The sequence below is a fragment of the Ambystoma mexicanum genome, chromosome 10, assembly GCF_040938575.1.
Source record: "Ambystoma mexicanum isolate Mex_15411 chromosome 10, UKY_AmexF1_1, whole genome shotgun sequence".
Lineage (NCBI taxonomy): Eukaryota > Metazoa > Chordata > Amphibia > Caudata > Ambystomatidae > Ambystoma > Ambystoma mexicanum.
Genome location: NC_090932.1, coordinates 850,844,577 through 850,859,382, shown reverse-complemented (window position 1 = coordinate 850,859,382; position 14,806 = coordinate 850,844,577). Strand labels below are relative to the sequence as shown.

The window sequence follows — 14,806 nt, the reverse complement described above, 5'->3', positions numbered from 1 at the left end:
ATACGCCTCTGGCCCAATGGCATTCTCTACAAAAAGATAAGATCTATCATATTAATGGGCTGAACTTGTCAAAGGAGAATTTTAACCAACTGCTTATGGCTTCCATAATGGTTACAGTTTAAAGGGACACCTTGCTAGATTTCATAAATCATTTCTCTGATGCATTCTTTGAGCTACTGGGAAGTATCAAAGGTCCCCACCACTCCCCAGCAATCACCTCTTATACAACCCTAAGTGAATCAATTGGACTTAGACCCTTAAGGTTACCGTAGGCTCATAGCCAGATTGTGAGGGAGGAGATCAAGAAGATCTACAGGTCACAGAATTGTGTAAAGATCAGTGGTCATCGCCAAAATTCATGGTGGGAAGTCCTGGTGAAAGTTGGTCTTTTTACATTAACTTTAGAAAGGACAAAGAGCATGCACAATTCGATGCATATCCCAAGGATAAATAACTGGAAAGGAATGGACCCTCAGAAAACAAATAAATTCCCAGTTGGAGAACTCCCGTCCCCTGCACACTGTCAGAGAGCTCAAAATATTTTGAGTCCAAGAGATTTAGTTGAATTTTGCGCGTTTGTTTCAATGTAGTTTTCCATTATAATATTCATATCAAAGAACAATATTTACATATATAGATGCATATCAGATACACTGACAATTAGTATCCTTGTGAAACATTTATTTTTGTTGCCCAACGTGTTTCGAGACAATCTCTTCTTCAGGGGCATATGAATAATGTTCAAACAATATCTGGAAAGAATATTAAATAATAAGCATTAATGTTTAAAAAAAATTCAAAACAAAATCGCATACAGCATGTTAATTCACAGTATAATATAACATCATAGAGTCAACCTCATAGTATGTACATATATTCACAATCTTACATTCAAGTTTTTACGTGGTAATCCCTCCTCCTAGCTGAGTTTGCTTTCAGACAAAGCCCTATGTAGTTTGATTCTACCCATAAGACTAGCATCCTCATGCCTACAATCAGAATGCTGTGTTCAAAAAGGTTTTGAAGGCTTACCATCAATCGTGGTAACGGTTTGCTAAGCGTTGCTATGTTCAAAGATTTTTTGCGGTTTAGAGGATCAAGACGGAACAGATCTTTTGAACTACTTCAACACACCTATGTTAAAAATGGAAGATGTTGCATCTAATTGATCATAGATACTGAAAATCCCGATATTTAAAAGTTAAGTTAAAGGGGACTTACTTATAGTGGTTAATTTGAGAGAAATTATAAAACTGTAGTCCACGGTCCCTTTGGGGAGTGTTTAGTTGTACCATTAAGCTTTGAACAATGATGGTGCAGTTAAGTGTTCCATGACGTTAATAAAGGAACAAAACCACAGGATAAAAGTTATCCTGATTATCAAGTTGAGTAAAGTCCTGTGATCAAGGAAGCAAAAACATTTTTGTTAAGAGGACTTACTATGTCAACGTCACAAACAAAGTAAATCAGGAGCATCCACCGGATCCCTTCCAAGGATGGAATCTGGATGATGATAGGATGGAATCTGGATGATGATAGGATGTTTAAAATGGCCGCTTTAAATAGTGGCCAGTACTGATGATGTAAACACGCATTTGTGAGTTTCCAATGGAGAAAATATAAATAGATAGAGTGACGTCATTGCGCGCATGCGCATCATGACGTCACTAGTTAAAGAAAAAACGCGGTGAGGCCGCGAGTGAAATAACGTACAACATCTCTAGAAAAGTGAGGTCAATGGCTAGAGAGGGGGCCCCAATCAGGCCCAAATGGAGATGTCAATACTGGAAGGTCTTCTGTTACTAGTGGAAGAAATATAAATAGAGTGTCACGTAATTGCGCACATGCGTAGCGTGATGTCGCTAGTTAAAGAAAAAACGTTGCGAGGCCGCGAGTAAAAGAACGTACAACATCTCTCCAATGCGATGTAAAATGGCTAGAAAAAGTGCTCAAATAAGGCCTGAATGGAGATGTCAATACTGAAGGATCTTACACAGGCAGAAAAACGCTAAACAAAATGACATAACCCTGCGCGCATGCGCAGCCTGAAATCATAATGTCAAATAAACATAACAAGGCAAGTAGGAAGCTCTAAGAGGTAAGCAAGTCATAAGCTAGCGGTTCAGCTGGTCATAGAGTTCAAATGAAAAAGTGATCATGCGACGTACTCACGTGCTGGGGTCACGTGACGTCATGAATTTTAATGACGTCTTGAGTTTAAGCCATGGGTATAATAATGAGTAGGTAGTGAAAAAAAAATATTGGTAGATATTGTTAAAACATATAAGAGCATTATGGGGTAAATTAAATTTTAGACAAGAAGCACAGATTAAAGAACAATCCACGATATCAGAAAATGTCTCTTTACAGTTCTTTAGTGCTATGTTTTGGCAGGAGGTTAAGAATTAAAGGGGTTGCAATGAGAGTGGTGTGAAGGAGGATTGCATTTGGGAATATGATCTGGATGAAGAGATGACAGAATATATAATTGAAAAGTTAACAACTCTAGGGCTTGTGGCACTGATGGAATAACTAACGCACACTTATAAAAAAGAACCCTGCCCTTTGGTTGGAAATGCTTGGAAACTTTTCTCTAATATAATTAAACACAGTGTCATGGCCACAGGCCCCAGAACACAAAAACCACACCATCTAGTGATGGAGGCAATGGGTCACTTGACTCACTTATGTCCCTTTGGGACCCATAAACACAGGGGCCCTGGCTGGACTCAGTCCTGGCGCCTTTGGCCACCTGATAGAGATCCCCAAGGACTAGTAGGCGAGACAACCTTTGGTTTCTCACACTTCCTAAAGCATAATAATGCTAACAGAATCAATAAATATGAGTGTCTAGATTTTCCTTTAACAGGTGGGAATATTCCATTGGACTCCATGTGAGGACTTCAATGGAGGGCACTCTAAATAACCCTGAGGGTCTATTGATTATTGATTGTGCAGTTTGCATCACAGCAGGGAGCAGCAATCATTCCTTAAGGTTTGATTGCCTGGACATGGTAGCCAAAAATGATCTACTAATCAAAATAGGTGTTTAGAGATTGGAAATCGATGGTTCATTCAAAATCCTATCAACAAGCATTTTGGACTTCTGGAAAATCAAGACCATGTCTGTTCGCATGTCCTCCACAATGTGGACCGGGTCAATGCAACTCGAGTGGATTGTTTGGAGCCAAAAAAATAATGTGAAAAAGAGCAAGAATGTTGCCTTGATACAGAAAAGGCTTAACCACTGAATGCAAAATGAACTCCAAGGCAAGGCAACATGAGGTGATAGAAAATGGTTTCAGTTGTTCTTGCTCACAGCCAAAGTTCCTTTTAGGGCAGAAGACCCTAAAGAATGAGTGGAGCCAGCGGTGAAGCATTGCTTATTTGTGTAGGATAAAACAGGTGACCAAGGTACAGTTTTGTTTAACATACAGTTGAGCTACACCAAAACAACATCCTCCATACATCGCTATTTAGTACTGAGTCAGGTCCTTCCCGTGAGGTAATGCTTAATATCACCTTCCTTGAGTAGTAACTAGGTGCCAGTGTCACAGTTGGCTTTCACTTTATTTTCCGATTGCTTTTTTTCAAGTTTACCTTCCTTACAGAGATAGACTGCGAAATGTTTTCACTGGAGGACCCGACCTTACTACCCTCCTGCTATTTGACCTGTTGGTTATTTAAGTCCTCTGACCTCACATGTTTCCGAGTCTCCTTTGGCTTCCTCTTCTGATGATGGCAATTTGAAGATTTCTTTTTTCGAGATGGAGCCTCATGAGAAACTGACTTTGTTTCTGACTGAACTCGAGAGTTGGATGCCAGATCCACTAGTTGAGTTTTCAAAATATTTGCATTGGTTGAGACTCATCATTCTGTACCAGAGGTGACCAGCTCTTTTGTTGATTGCAACGACTCCAAAACAAGATCTTTGGTGGAGACTGGGGAACTAAGGTTAAAAGTAGGAGAATTCAACCTCGATTTGAAGACAAGCAATCTTTCCATACAATTAATTTTAGAGTTTATTCCAGGCAGTACTAATTTTTGATCTCTTAACGCTTCCCTTATATTATCATAGAGTGTAACCAACGAGTTTACAAAAAAAGAAAGCATGCTAATTGAAGAGGACACCAAGTTAGAAACTACTTTGGGAGCGTGTGTAAGGTGAGGACATGTCAAGTAATCCTCCACTTCAATACATCACTGGGACTGTGCAGATCCTTTCAGGAGTTGACCTAAAAATACAGACGGAGAATCCTTGCTGAAACTGACGGATTAACCATACCAGCATTTGATAACCATGCTACCATTTGAAGAGGAATTTAAGGAAGGACCCGTAGACAAAATGTCCTCTCTGATCCCAGGACCCAATAATGCAGCAATGGAGTATTTGGAGGAAGAATTTTTGACGAAGAGGAGACAACAGAAGAGGTCATAGAGTTGGCGCATTAAGCTATCAAATCCACCTCTGCATCAACGGCTTCCTCGCTTGGTCCCTCGAAATCCTTGTTAAAAAAAGTCTGTAATTTTTCCAGGAGGTAGTAGTGCGATTTAGTGCCTGCTTAGTAATAAAGGAGGGAGAACAGCAGGGTTGAGCAGATGGAATTTCATCATCAGAACGAAATCCCTGAGAAATAAGTTCAGCGATCTCAGCTGGGGGAGGCTGGGGCAGATGGCTGCGCAGATAATACATGATAAGATAGTTGTTTTTGATTTTGTTTACCAAAAGTGCATGGTGTGAGTATCCCAAGTGTCACTCTGAAAAGCAAGTACAAAATGCAGTAGAGAAGACAAGAATGGTTACCAGTCAATTGGTCGAAAACATTTGGTCGACAGGACAATTGGTCAACACCATTTGGTCGAATGCCAAATGGTCGAATTATTATTTTTTTTTTTGACCCCTTTTTTGTTTTTTTTGGGGGGAAAACCCACAAAAAAATATATAAATAAAAAAAAAAAAATTCGACCATTTGGCATTCGACCAAATGGTGTCGACCAAATTGCAGTCGACCAAATTGCAGTCGACCAATTGACAGGACACCGACAAGAATAAAGCAGGCAACTCACCAAATCAATAGTCCCAACTGCCACCAAATGACAATGGCCCAAAATGTCGCCCTCACAATTACGACGGCCGAAAACGCAGACTTTCTTTTTTTTATATACCCCCTTACACCATATGTATATGTGGGGGGTATATAATATAATGGTAATTTGGGTGGGTTGTGGGGGGGTCTCCCCTGCATATGTATGTGGTGTAAAGGGGGTTTAAATTTATTTTTAAAGTCAGCATTTTCGGCTGTCGTAATTATGGAGGTCGCAATAATCACATAGATCCCACCAAACTGCACTTGGTCGCCATTCAACGCGCTGTTATGTGTAGTCTCGCCTTCACCATTGTCTGCAGTGCTTGAGGATTTAAAGTGAAAGCACAGAGCACACAATTCAAGGTTTGGAGCCTGTGGAATCTGCCACCAAACTACACTTGGTTGACAACAAAAACAGTCTATGTATTCACCTTAAAACTATAAATCAAAATGCTGGTATGGGTTTAAAATCAATCCATTTTATTGATAGTTTAAATTGTGATGTGATTCTTATTCACGTTATGTTGAACAAAAAGGAATGCAGTATAAAGAATATTTAATCAGAATGGCGTACATTTTGCCAATAAAATAGAAGTAAATAACCATTTCACAAACAAAAACAATAGAGGTATTGTGATGGCTTTGGCCATCTTGTTTTGTCGTCCTCTTGCTGTACTGACCAAATGATAAAACTTCACTTCTGCCCTCCTTAAATATTCCAATGGGAGTGGCCTATGTTCCCATGAGACTGGCAGGGGCCTTTTGGAATAGAAACATTTATTGTGTGGTTTAATCATTAAAAATGCATTAAAACCCACCAATAAAAGGCAACCTGGGTGAGGGCCCTCCCAAAAGAGCCTGGTTAAAGATAAATACTTGAAAATACATTAAATACAATTGCTCCAAGCCAAATCTAATGATGTCCTTGTTAACAACCATCAGTTCAGCCCCATAAACACCCACAGTATTCTCCTAGTGCAGAGCTTCAAACAAATGTTATTGCACATATTGTGCCAACTTTGAAATTACTTGAGGCAATAAGCCAACAAGATGGTTGGCCTAATGGATATTCAAACAATGAGTCTTTGACAGCAGATCTAGGTGTGTCGCTAGTTGAGGACAGGCCTGGACATCCAAGTACATTTAAAATTACACAACATTTTTCTGTTGCATGTTAAAACACAAAACAAAATTCGTATAAAATCACAATAATTGCAATAACAAGCTGAAACATGCATATTAAAGCTGTGAGAAAGTCTTCTGTCATATGACGCCACTTCCAAATTGTATAGGATTTTAATAATTACCAAATTTAATATTCATACCTTTTTGTGAATACAGATCTGATAGTCATTCATCATTCCACATAGGCAGACGTCCATCTAAAATAAAAATAAAAATCCAGAAATACATATCATCACCATGATAAGTTGTTACAAGGTATTATGGAATACAAACAATCTTGTATCCAGAAGTGTAAGAGTGAAACAGTTCCCACCTTTGCTCATGTCTAAATATAGAAATGATGGTAAACCAATACAAAATGGGGGTGTGTATTCTATGGGAGTGTTTAAATATTGTGTAAGCCAGTGAAAAGATGTGACCAAATGGTCACCTAAGCAGGTGACCTAAGTGTGAGAATATCACACATTATTAAAACCAGGAACATCCAGGTAAAAGGATTCTGAGCAGACTCTGGAATCAAAAGCAACACAGAAGGGATACCACCAGATCCAATTAGATGAGTGGTGAGCGGAGCATTATCAGTGAGGAGAACATTAACTTGAACAGACTTGCTTTCAAAGGGGAGGAGAGCCTGACTGCGAGTTCTTTTGAAAACTCTTGAGGGCACATTTTGACAACAGTTTAAAGAATATTTCAAAGTGAGCATGAAAACTCCCCAAAAGTATTTAAAATCTCAAGAATCATAAGTCCATCAGGAAAGCAGGATTTAGGTGGGTCATTTCCACTAGGAACGCTAATTTCAAATAAAAAACCTTGATATTGTTGTGTAAAATTTAACAGTGCTTCCTATTATAGTTAAAACCAATGTGAGTTGATGTTTTGTAGAAAACACCACTATATGCAAAGTGATGGGTCAGGAATTCGAGACCGACACAAGGCATAGTTTCCTCAAAGTTTGCGTTTTATTAAAATTAAAAAGGGGTGAGAAACGTCCATCTTTCCCTATCCTAACAAGGATATCCCTACCTACCAAACTAAACTAAGGAAAGAAAACCTACTGTCCAACACATTACTGACCCTATAAATCCAACAAGGAATGTTTCACTACATTTAGTTCCACAAAACAGAATTAAAGTTCAAACTCATAGGTCCTAGCAGGTACTTCTTGTGACCATGGTTGAACTCCCTTTCCCCCTGGATCAATTCAGGAATATCCTTAACAAAGTTCTGATTCAATAAAGTTTGGTTCTGTTCATTACAAAAAATGTTTTTCCTTCAGCTGTGTTCCTCCACTTAATGATGTAAATGTCTATTTCATAAACTCTGGATCAAAAATCAAACACTTGTTATCTTACACAGTATCCTGCTTGATGAGAACAAAGGTCTTTCTTACAAAACACAAGTTCATCAACCAAAGCTATTGTTTTCTCTGTGGTTCAAACCAATTCTTAGCACATTACAGTTATTCTTCAATTGTAAAACTTTTGTCAGGATAGCACAACTACCTTTGATGGTGCAACCGTTTTTCAAAATGATAAAGTTAATAACTTCTTTTCACCACACTTCATTACTACTACAACACTGCTTAAAAACATCTTTCATGGTATGCTGGTCTACCGGGAGTACCTACTAATGGTCCATTTCTTGGTTCACTCTCCTGCCATGAAGAAAAGCTCCTACAGCTACAAGTAGTTTCAATTGCAATATGTGTTCCAGAGTTCTCCCCACCAGTATCACTTGTGAGGAGGGCTGAACACTGATTGCCTCTTTTTAAAGATTCTTGATTCTTGCCAATGTGGGTTACAGGTTCCCCCAAACTGGTATCCTGAAAAAAGAAACATTGCACCCAGTTTGCCTCCTTACAACTTCTTGTTCACAACCTCTTCACTGTTGGCAATGTGGGTTACAGGATTCCCCAGATAGGTATCCCTTGAAAGGGAAAATGCACCCTTGCTGCTTCTGCACTTTATATGTTTGTATTCAAATCTATTGGGTACGGCCCAATGTCCTGTTCAGAGCACCCCAAGGGTCAGCTTTTGTATCAGGCCAACTCACTGATCTTCTGTGGCATCTCTGCTGCTTCTGCTGTGGATCTTTGGCTTTCTGCTGCTTTTAGCTGCCAGCTCCCGCTTAAGTGTAGCAGTCTGCACGGCTCTTCATTGGAGCTCTGCCAACTCCTTGGGCCAATTCTTCTCAAGAACAGGGAGTCATGTTGGGAGCTTGTCTCCCATGCAGCTGGGATTTCCTACAGTAGCTTTCCACATGCTGCTTATTGCTATGCTCTCTCTGCACTGTCGCACGCCTTCTCCCACATACGCTTCAGCTGGTGCTCCTACTTTCACAGAAAACTCTGCGTTCCGACATGCAACTGCCTCTATTACTCCTTCGGTTTCTTCTCCCAGCTGTAGCTTATCCTGGGTTTTAAATGTCCTGCTCAGCTGTTTTACACTACAACAACTAGACCGCTCATTCTGTTCCAAAACAGTTCTGATCTTCATTAACTCTGAATCCCTCTTCCTCATCCTAGTACCATATGCATTATGAAGTCCATAATGGCGTGTATAATAGTTTCACCAATTTGTTCAATTTCACAATAGGCCATCAATGTTCCAGGGGGAACAGGGGCTCATGAATGGAAGAATTCAGCAATTTCCCTCAGCATGTGTCTCGCCCGTGTGATCCTCCCACATAATACCACCCCCAGGGTCAGGATCAGTTTGCAGCTGCCTTCCCCTGGTGACATGAGAGGGGGCCCAAAGTGTGGTCTCAGTGATGATATCACTAGATTCATCACAGCACACAGAGCATGTTATTCACAGAGAAAGAATAGGATATTGTAGTTTGCTAGTTTTGAGGTATCCTACTTTCATCCTCCTGCCCAGCTAACTACTGCCCTATTTCTATTACCCCCTTCTTGGGCAAACTCCTGGAGAAGCTGGTCATCTCCCAACTGGGCCAACAAACTGAATCAGTTGGCTGTCTTCACAACCACAAGTCGGCTTCAGAGCAGCCAGAGGCACAGAAACTGCTCTCCTACCCATGATGGAATTGCTCTCAAATCTCGATTCCAACTCTCCATCCATTCTTATCCTTCTAGATCTTTCCTCTACATTCGACATGGTCAATCATGCCACCCTGACAAATCGACACCATGACACCCTTGGCCTCATGGGCCTGGCACTGGACTGCATGACCTAATTCCTCTCTGACTCACCTCCCCATGTTCAATTGGGCCCTTTTCTCTCCCCATCACTCTCCACCTGTGGCATCCCTCAAGGCTCTATCCTCTCATTTTGGCTCTTCAACATCTACCTTGCCCCTCTGGTCCAACTGATCTCCTCCTTCTCTACTCACTTCCAGTGTTATGCAGATGACACACATCTCTCCTTCAAGCTTCCCCCACTGCTTCCCCACTCATCCCGGACTGCCATTCAGGCATGGTGTGCTGCCAATGATCTCTGCCTTACTGCCATTAAGACTTAGATCCTTCTCATTGGTAACCCAGCTCCCTCCTTCCCTCTTACCCTGTGGGCACCCTCTATGGGTCCCCTCCCCTCACCCTCTTGTGAGGCAAAACAACCTTGGTGTCATCTTTGACTCCTCACTCTCCTTCTCTGCTCACATTGCGCACCTTTCCAAGAAGGTCGACTATCAGCTGCACCTACTCAGAGGCATTCTCCCTTTCCTCACCTTCCCCTAGAAACGCAATGTCTCCAGAGCTCTGGTCCTCTCCTTCAACAGCCTTTTCCTCAATCGTCTTTTATCCTCCCTTTGCCACGTTCAACTAATCCAGAATAGGATTTATCCTTGGCCTCAAGCTCAAGGACCGCATCTCTCCAGCCCTACAATCTCTCCATTGTCTCCCGGTTGTTGCTATGATAAATTTCAAGGCCCTCTGCATCAGGCTTTCTGGGGCCCGTGACCCTGCTACATCCAACTGGGTCTCCCTAAATAGCTCTCTGCTTGAGCCCTTCGGTCTTCTAGCACAAACTCTCTGCAGATCAGACGCTTCTCTAAGCAAAGAGTGGGGGGAAGATTTCTCTTCTCTGCAGGAGCCTCCCTTTGGAATGGTCCCTTTGAAGTGGTCCCTTTGGAGTGGTCGCCCCCGCCCCTCTAAGGCTTGAGCTAGATCTCCTTCTGTTCCGTAAGCTCCTCAAGACCCTCTCTTCTACCTTCCCTCTCCCACTCCCCTGCCTGCCAACACCCCTGTCTGCCACAGTGACTGACTGCCTGGTTTTCTTCTGAATTCTACAGAGTACCGGCCGCCCACCCAATCCACACCCTTCCTCATACCTAGCATATGGACCCTCACCCCCTGGCCCCCCATGTAATTCCTGACACTTGCCCACCTGGCACCCCCCTCACCCCCTGGCCCCCCATGTAATTCCTGACACTTGCCCACCTGGCACCCCCTTAGCACTTGCATAGCCCCTGTGGCCCAATTGCCCCCCCACCTTCCTTTGACTTGCACGCTCTCCTCTTGCCCTACACTCCCCTTCCCACCTTTGCATTTTGTGAAAACTGGCACCCCCTCCCTTGTACTTCTTGTTACTGCACTTGCATCATGATCCGGATGTCACAAGGTCTATTAGGACCATTATTGTTATCTTTCTCGCTTGTCCCTCCACCCCCTTTTTGTCTTGAGGTGCCTTGAAACACCATTTGTTGTATAGGCACCTTACAAATATCCAATAAATAAATAAAAATACATTGCATCAGAGCGGAGGGAGATTATATTTCAATAAGAACCCAAATGCTTTTTCTGTGTGTGCTGTGTAAAAATTTGAATATTTTACAGAGCTGTCAGTGAAGCGTGTGGTGTATGATAGCTAAGATCAACAGAATCCTTGTGGTTTTCACAGATCTAATAAAAGCTGGGCTGTGGTTTGTAGGTGCCTGCACCATATCCTGATGAATAATAGCTTAATAATGTGTGATCTGTGAAAGCCATAGATATTGAAAAATAATTTGGGAATGAGAGGGAGCTTCATTTTGTCACTTCGCTCCCATAGAAAGTAACGCTAATGTAATTTCATTCACCCCTCACTCTTGACATTGCATAGTGTGTCCCAGATTGTGAAGTGAAAGGGGAAGGGTACATATCCCTGCACCAGAACATCTCAAAACCATTCTACTAGGTAGGGTGGGTGAACCAAAATCCTGTGCATTCTAAATTGATAGCATTGTTTTCCTAACACAAACCTGTAGAATTAGATGAAATGTATTATAGCCTGTATTTAAAGACCCTGCATATGCTATGAACCCATAATCACACATGCACACTGAATTATTTAGATGTGGTAATTTCAATGCCAGTTAAAGGGTTTGAATATATTGTTACAAACTCCCATTTGAAATGCAATGTTTGAATTCAACAGAATACTTTAATACACTGGCCGATAAGTGGCAATGTTCTCTTCGAGTGTTCATTTTTAGAAATATATTAATTATTTTAAGGCAAGCTTACTTTAATTGTATATAAGTTCTCATCTCCATATATTGGATTGTGGAGACTTCCTCACATAAAGCAAGGGGGCACCTTCAACATCTATATTTAATTACATTTCTGTTTTAATCTTAAACCACAGCCTGTTTCTTGCCCCTGAATTACGGTTTGGGACTGTATATCAAGAAGGGTTAAATCCCACTTTTAAGTGGGATGCCCACTTAGTGAGAAGACCAATATGTTAACAAAAATCTTTGACATGATATCAGCAATAATGCTCCCGGCCACTGGCTTCATATTTGAAAAGTAAGCACTGTACAATTGCTGACCCACCTGTGATATAATGAGCTGCGTCTGCTTTGCTTCTGGTGTCTAACTGTGTATTTGACAAGGTGTGCCCTGCATTACTTGTATCTGTCCTTTTTGTCTTCTTGTTATCCCCAAACAACCTGCTGGTTGAATTTCCCTTGTCTGACATTTGTTTACTTCATTGCCAGACCCAGATTGTCATCAATGCCAGCTGTAAGGAACTCACAGTGGCAACAGGAAAGACAGTCTCAAGTGATCACAGTTCAAGGGTGTTTATTAAACTGTAAATGCAGGGTGGAAAAACACCCAACCTAAACCTGAATCTAAGATGAGAGCAAGCGTCGACCATCAAAAGAAAATAAGGCAGTCCTTGTGGCATTGTGTAAAAAACAAAAAGGCCTAGACTAAAAAAAGCCTTTTGCCAATTCCTTACAACTATTTACAGAAAGGGTGTTGGATATGGTTTTCAATAAAGAAAGAAGTGTTCACAAATAATAAAGTATTTACAAACATTCATGTAAATATTTCTTATTTTGTCATATTTTCATTTGAGAGTATGAGAGTAATATCTCTCTGTCTATTATTCTCGTCATGAAAAGTAGAAGAGCGCAATACTGGATTGAGTTCACACAGCTTTTATTATTTGGTTAGTGAATCTGTTTTTTGTTTTCTTTTCAAAGCATTTATTTTTTCATGAAGAATATTTTCTATGTACTATTCAACTTTTTCTTTAGTCATAATAGCATAATCAACCATGAACAGTGCATCTAGTAGTGCATTAATATACATGTGCAGACAACAGCATGATATACAGGCACTCAATACACAAATCTAGACGATATCAGCTATGTGTTTAACCAAGGCATACAAATCATTACATACGAACATAAAAAGTAAGAGCTTTGTTTGTTCCTGAAAGTGTTAGGTGTTATGCTCCTTTCTCTGGACCTCTATATGGTCATACATGCCAGGCGGAAGGGTGACTTAACCATCGGTCATGATTTAATGCACTTGTAGCATTGGTGGTGTTGAAAACTTTATCTACTACCCACCACAGCATATCATCCAGACTATGTTGTTGCTCAAGGTAGGGGGAGACCAGTGGAGCAGCATGTGCTCTACATCGGATGCAGGATCTATGCTCCCAAATTCTTTTATTTACTTGCCGCCTAGTCTGGCCCACATAGCTTAGTCCACAGGGGCATTCCATTATGTAAACTATATTAGATGTTTTACAATTGGAGAAGTGTTTAATGTGCCACTCCTTATCCTCCAAACATAAAGGAAGAAGTCTTCTTTGTCAGTCTACATACAGTACATGTGCCACATGGATGCTGATCTCCCTCATGTTCCATATTTTGGTTCTTGTGGATTCTGGCACGAGTAAGGGCATCTTTGAGGTTTTTAGCACATTTAAGGATCATTCTGGGTAGGGGCTCTCCCGGAAGGCTCAGTTGTACGAGAGACCATCATTTCTTGACGAGTACCTTTAATTTGTTGTTAGTAGGTCCAAGAGTAGTCACAAAGCTCATCATTTGCTCTTTTTCTGTGTCATGCACTTACGGTGTAAGTAGAGATTCTCTAGGTGTGCAACAAGCTCTCTTTTTGGTGTTCATAAGATTTTTGGGGTAACCTCTAGTTTGGAGTCTTGTTTGTAGGTCATTCGCATGCTTTTGTACTGTTCCAGTTCTCTGTAGTTGCTATGCACACGCAAGAACTGGCCATAAGGTAAATTGTCCCTTAGGATCGTTATTCCTCTAATGCAGGAGGGTGTTGCGATCAGTGACTTTATTGTACAATGAACAGGCCCATTGTTTGTAATAGACATTTTTTCTGCTTTCTGATTTTCTTTCTAGGTTGAGCACACTTGACATGCTTCAAATCAAATCAGCTATCAGAAAATGTAACACAAATGAAAAAAATAGATAGATTGACTTCTCAACTGACTTACAAAATGGCCAGGACAGTCACTCCAATAATGAACAACAAAACACCTATAGCCTGTGGATAAACAATGAAATCATATCAGACAAAGACAATCAAAATAGTCCAACCAAAAGTTCAGTTTCAGAAAGCCAAGGATAAATCAAAGGCATATCTAACCAAAAGGCATACCTTCAGTCACAGTATTTTCGTTATGTGCATAATGTGGCACAAATACAAGGCCAAGGGATGAGGTTCTGAAAAATGTAATGTATTTTCTGGTAAAATCAGCGTTTAAGAAATAGCTAATAAATGAAGGTCTAAAAACAGGGAGCATCTGTGGTTACTTACCTCAATGTAACCTCTAAGGGGCCCAGGTGGTACAAATTAAGTAGAAAAATAGGGAAACTCTACATGACAGCTCCACTATATATGAAGAAAAGTCGAGGGTGCCAAAAACGGTGTTTGCTTAACCAAGGATCGGGAATTGAATGACGTCCTAGGATGACATTACATGTTGTTTGTGAGAAGACGCCTTGACCTCATCGTGTGAGACATCACAGCACCCTCCGTCGTGGAAATTACGATAACAAAAAAGGAGGAGGCAAAAATCCCAAAATATTAATGATAGCAGGAGAGCAATTAATTATATTGTGTTAATAATTTCCCCGAAAAGATTAGCCATTGGCAGGATGCCACTGAATCTTAAGTACCTTATGACGTTGTAATGCGTTTGTGAAAATTAGCTAAAAAACATGGCGCCGGTGCGCAACCATTTTGTACAACCATTTTGTACATTCATTTCCATAACCGCAATGGAAGTCTACGTTTCTATGAGCTCAATTAGCAGACTTGA

The 14,806-nt window shown here is 40.8% G+C and overlaps 1 long non-coding RNA gene across 1 annotated transcript in view; it reads right to left on the bottom strand.

Annotated features, from left to right (window-relative positions):
- Positions 1 to 697: 697 nt before the first annotated feature.
- Positions 698 to 14,806, bottom strand: part of LOC138491797 (uncharacterized) — a 63,100-nt gene continuing 48,991 nt past the window's right edge. Inside the window, exons 2-3 of the long non-coding RNA XR_011276085.1 lie at positions 6,413 to 6,469; positions 698 to 752 (exon numbers count right to left, since the gene is read on the bottom strand). This is a non-coding gene — a long non-coding RNA (uncharacterized lncRNA). The remainder of the gene's footprint in view (positions 753 to 6,412; positions 6,470 to 14,806) is intronic.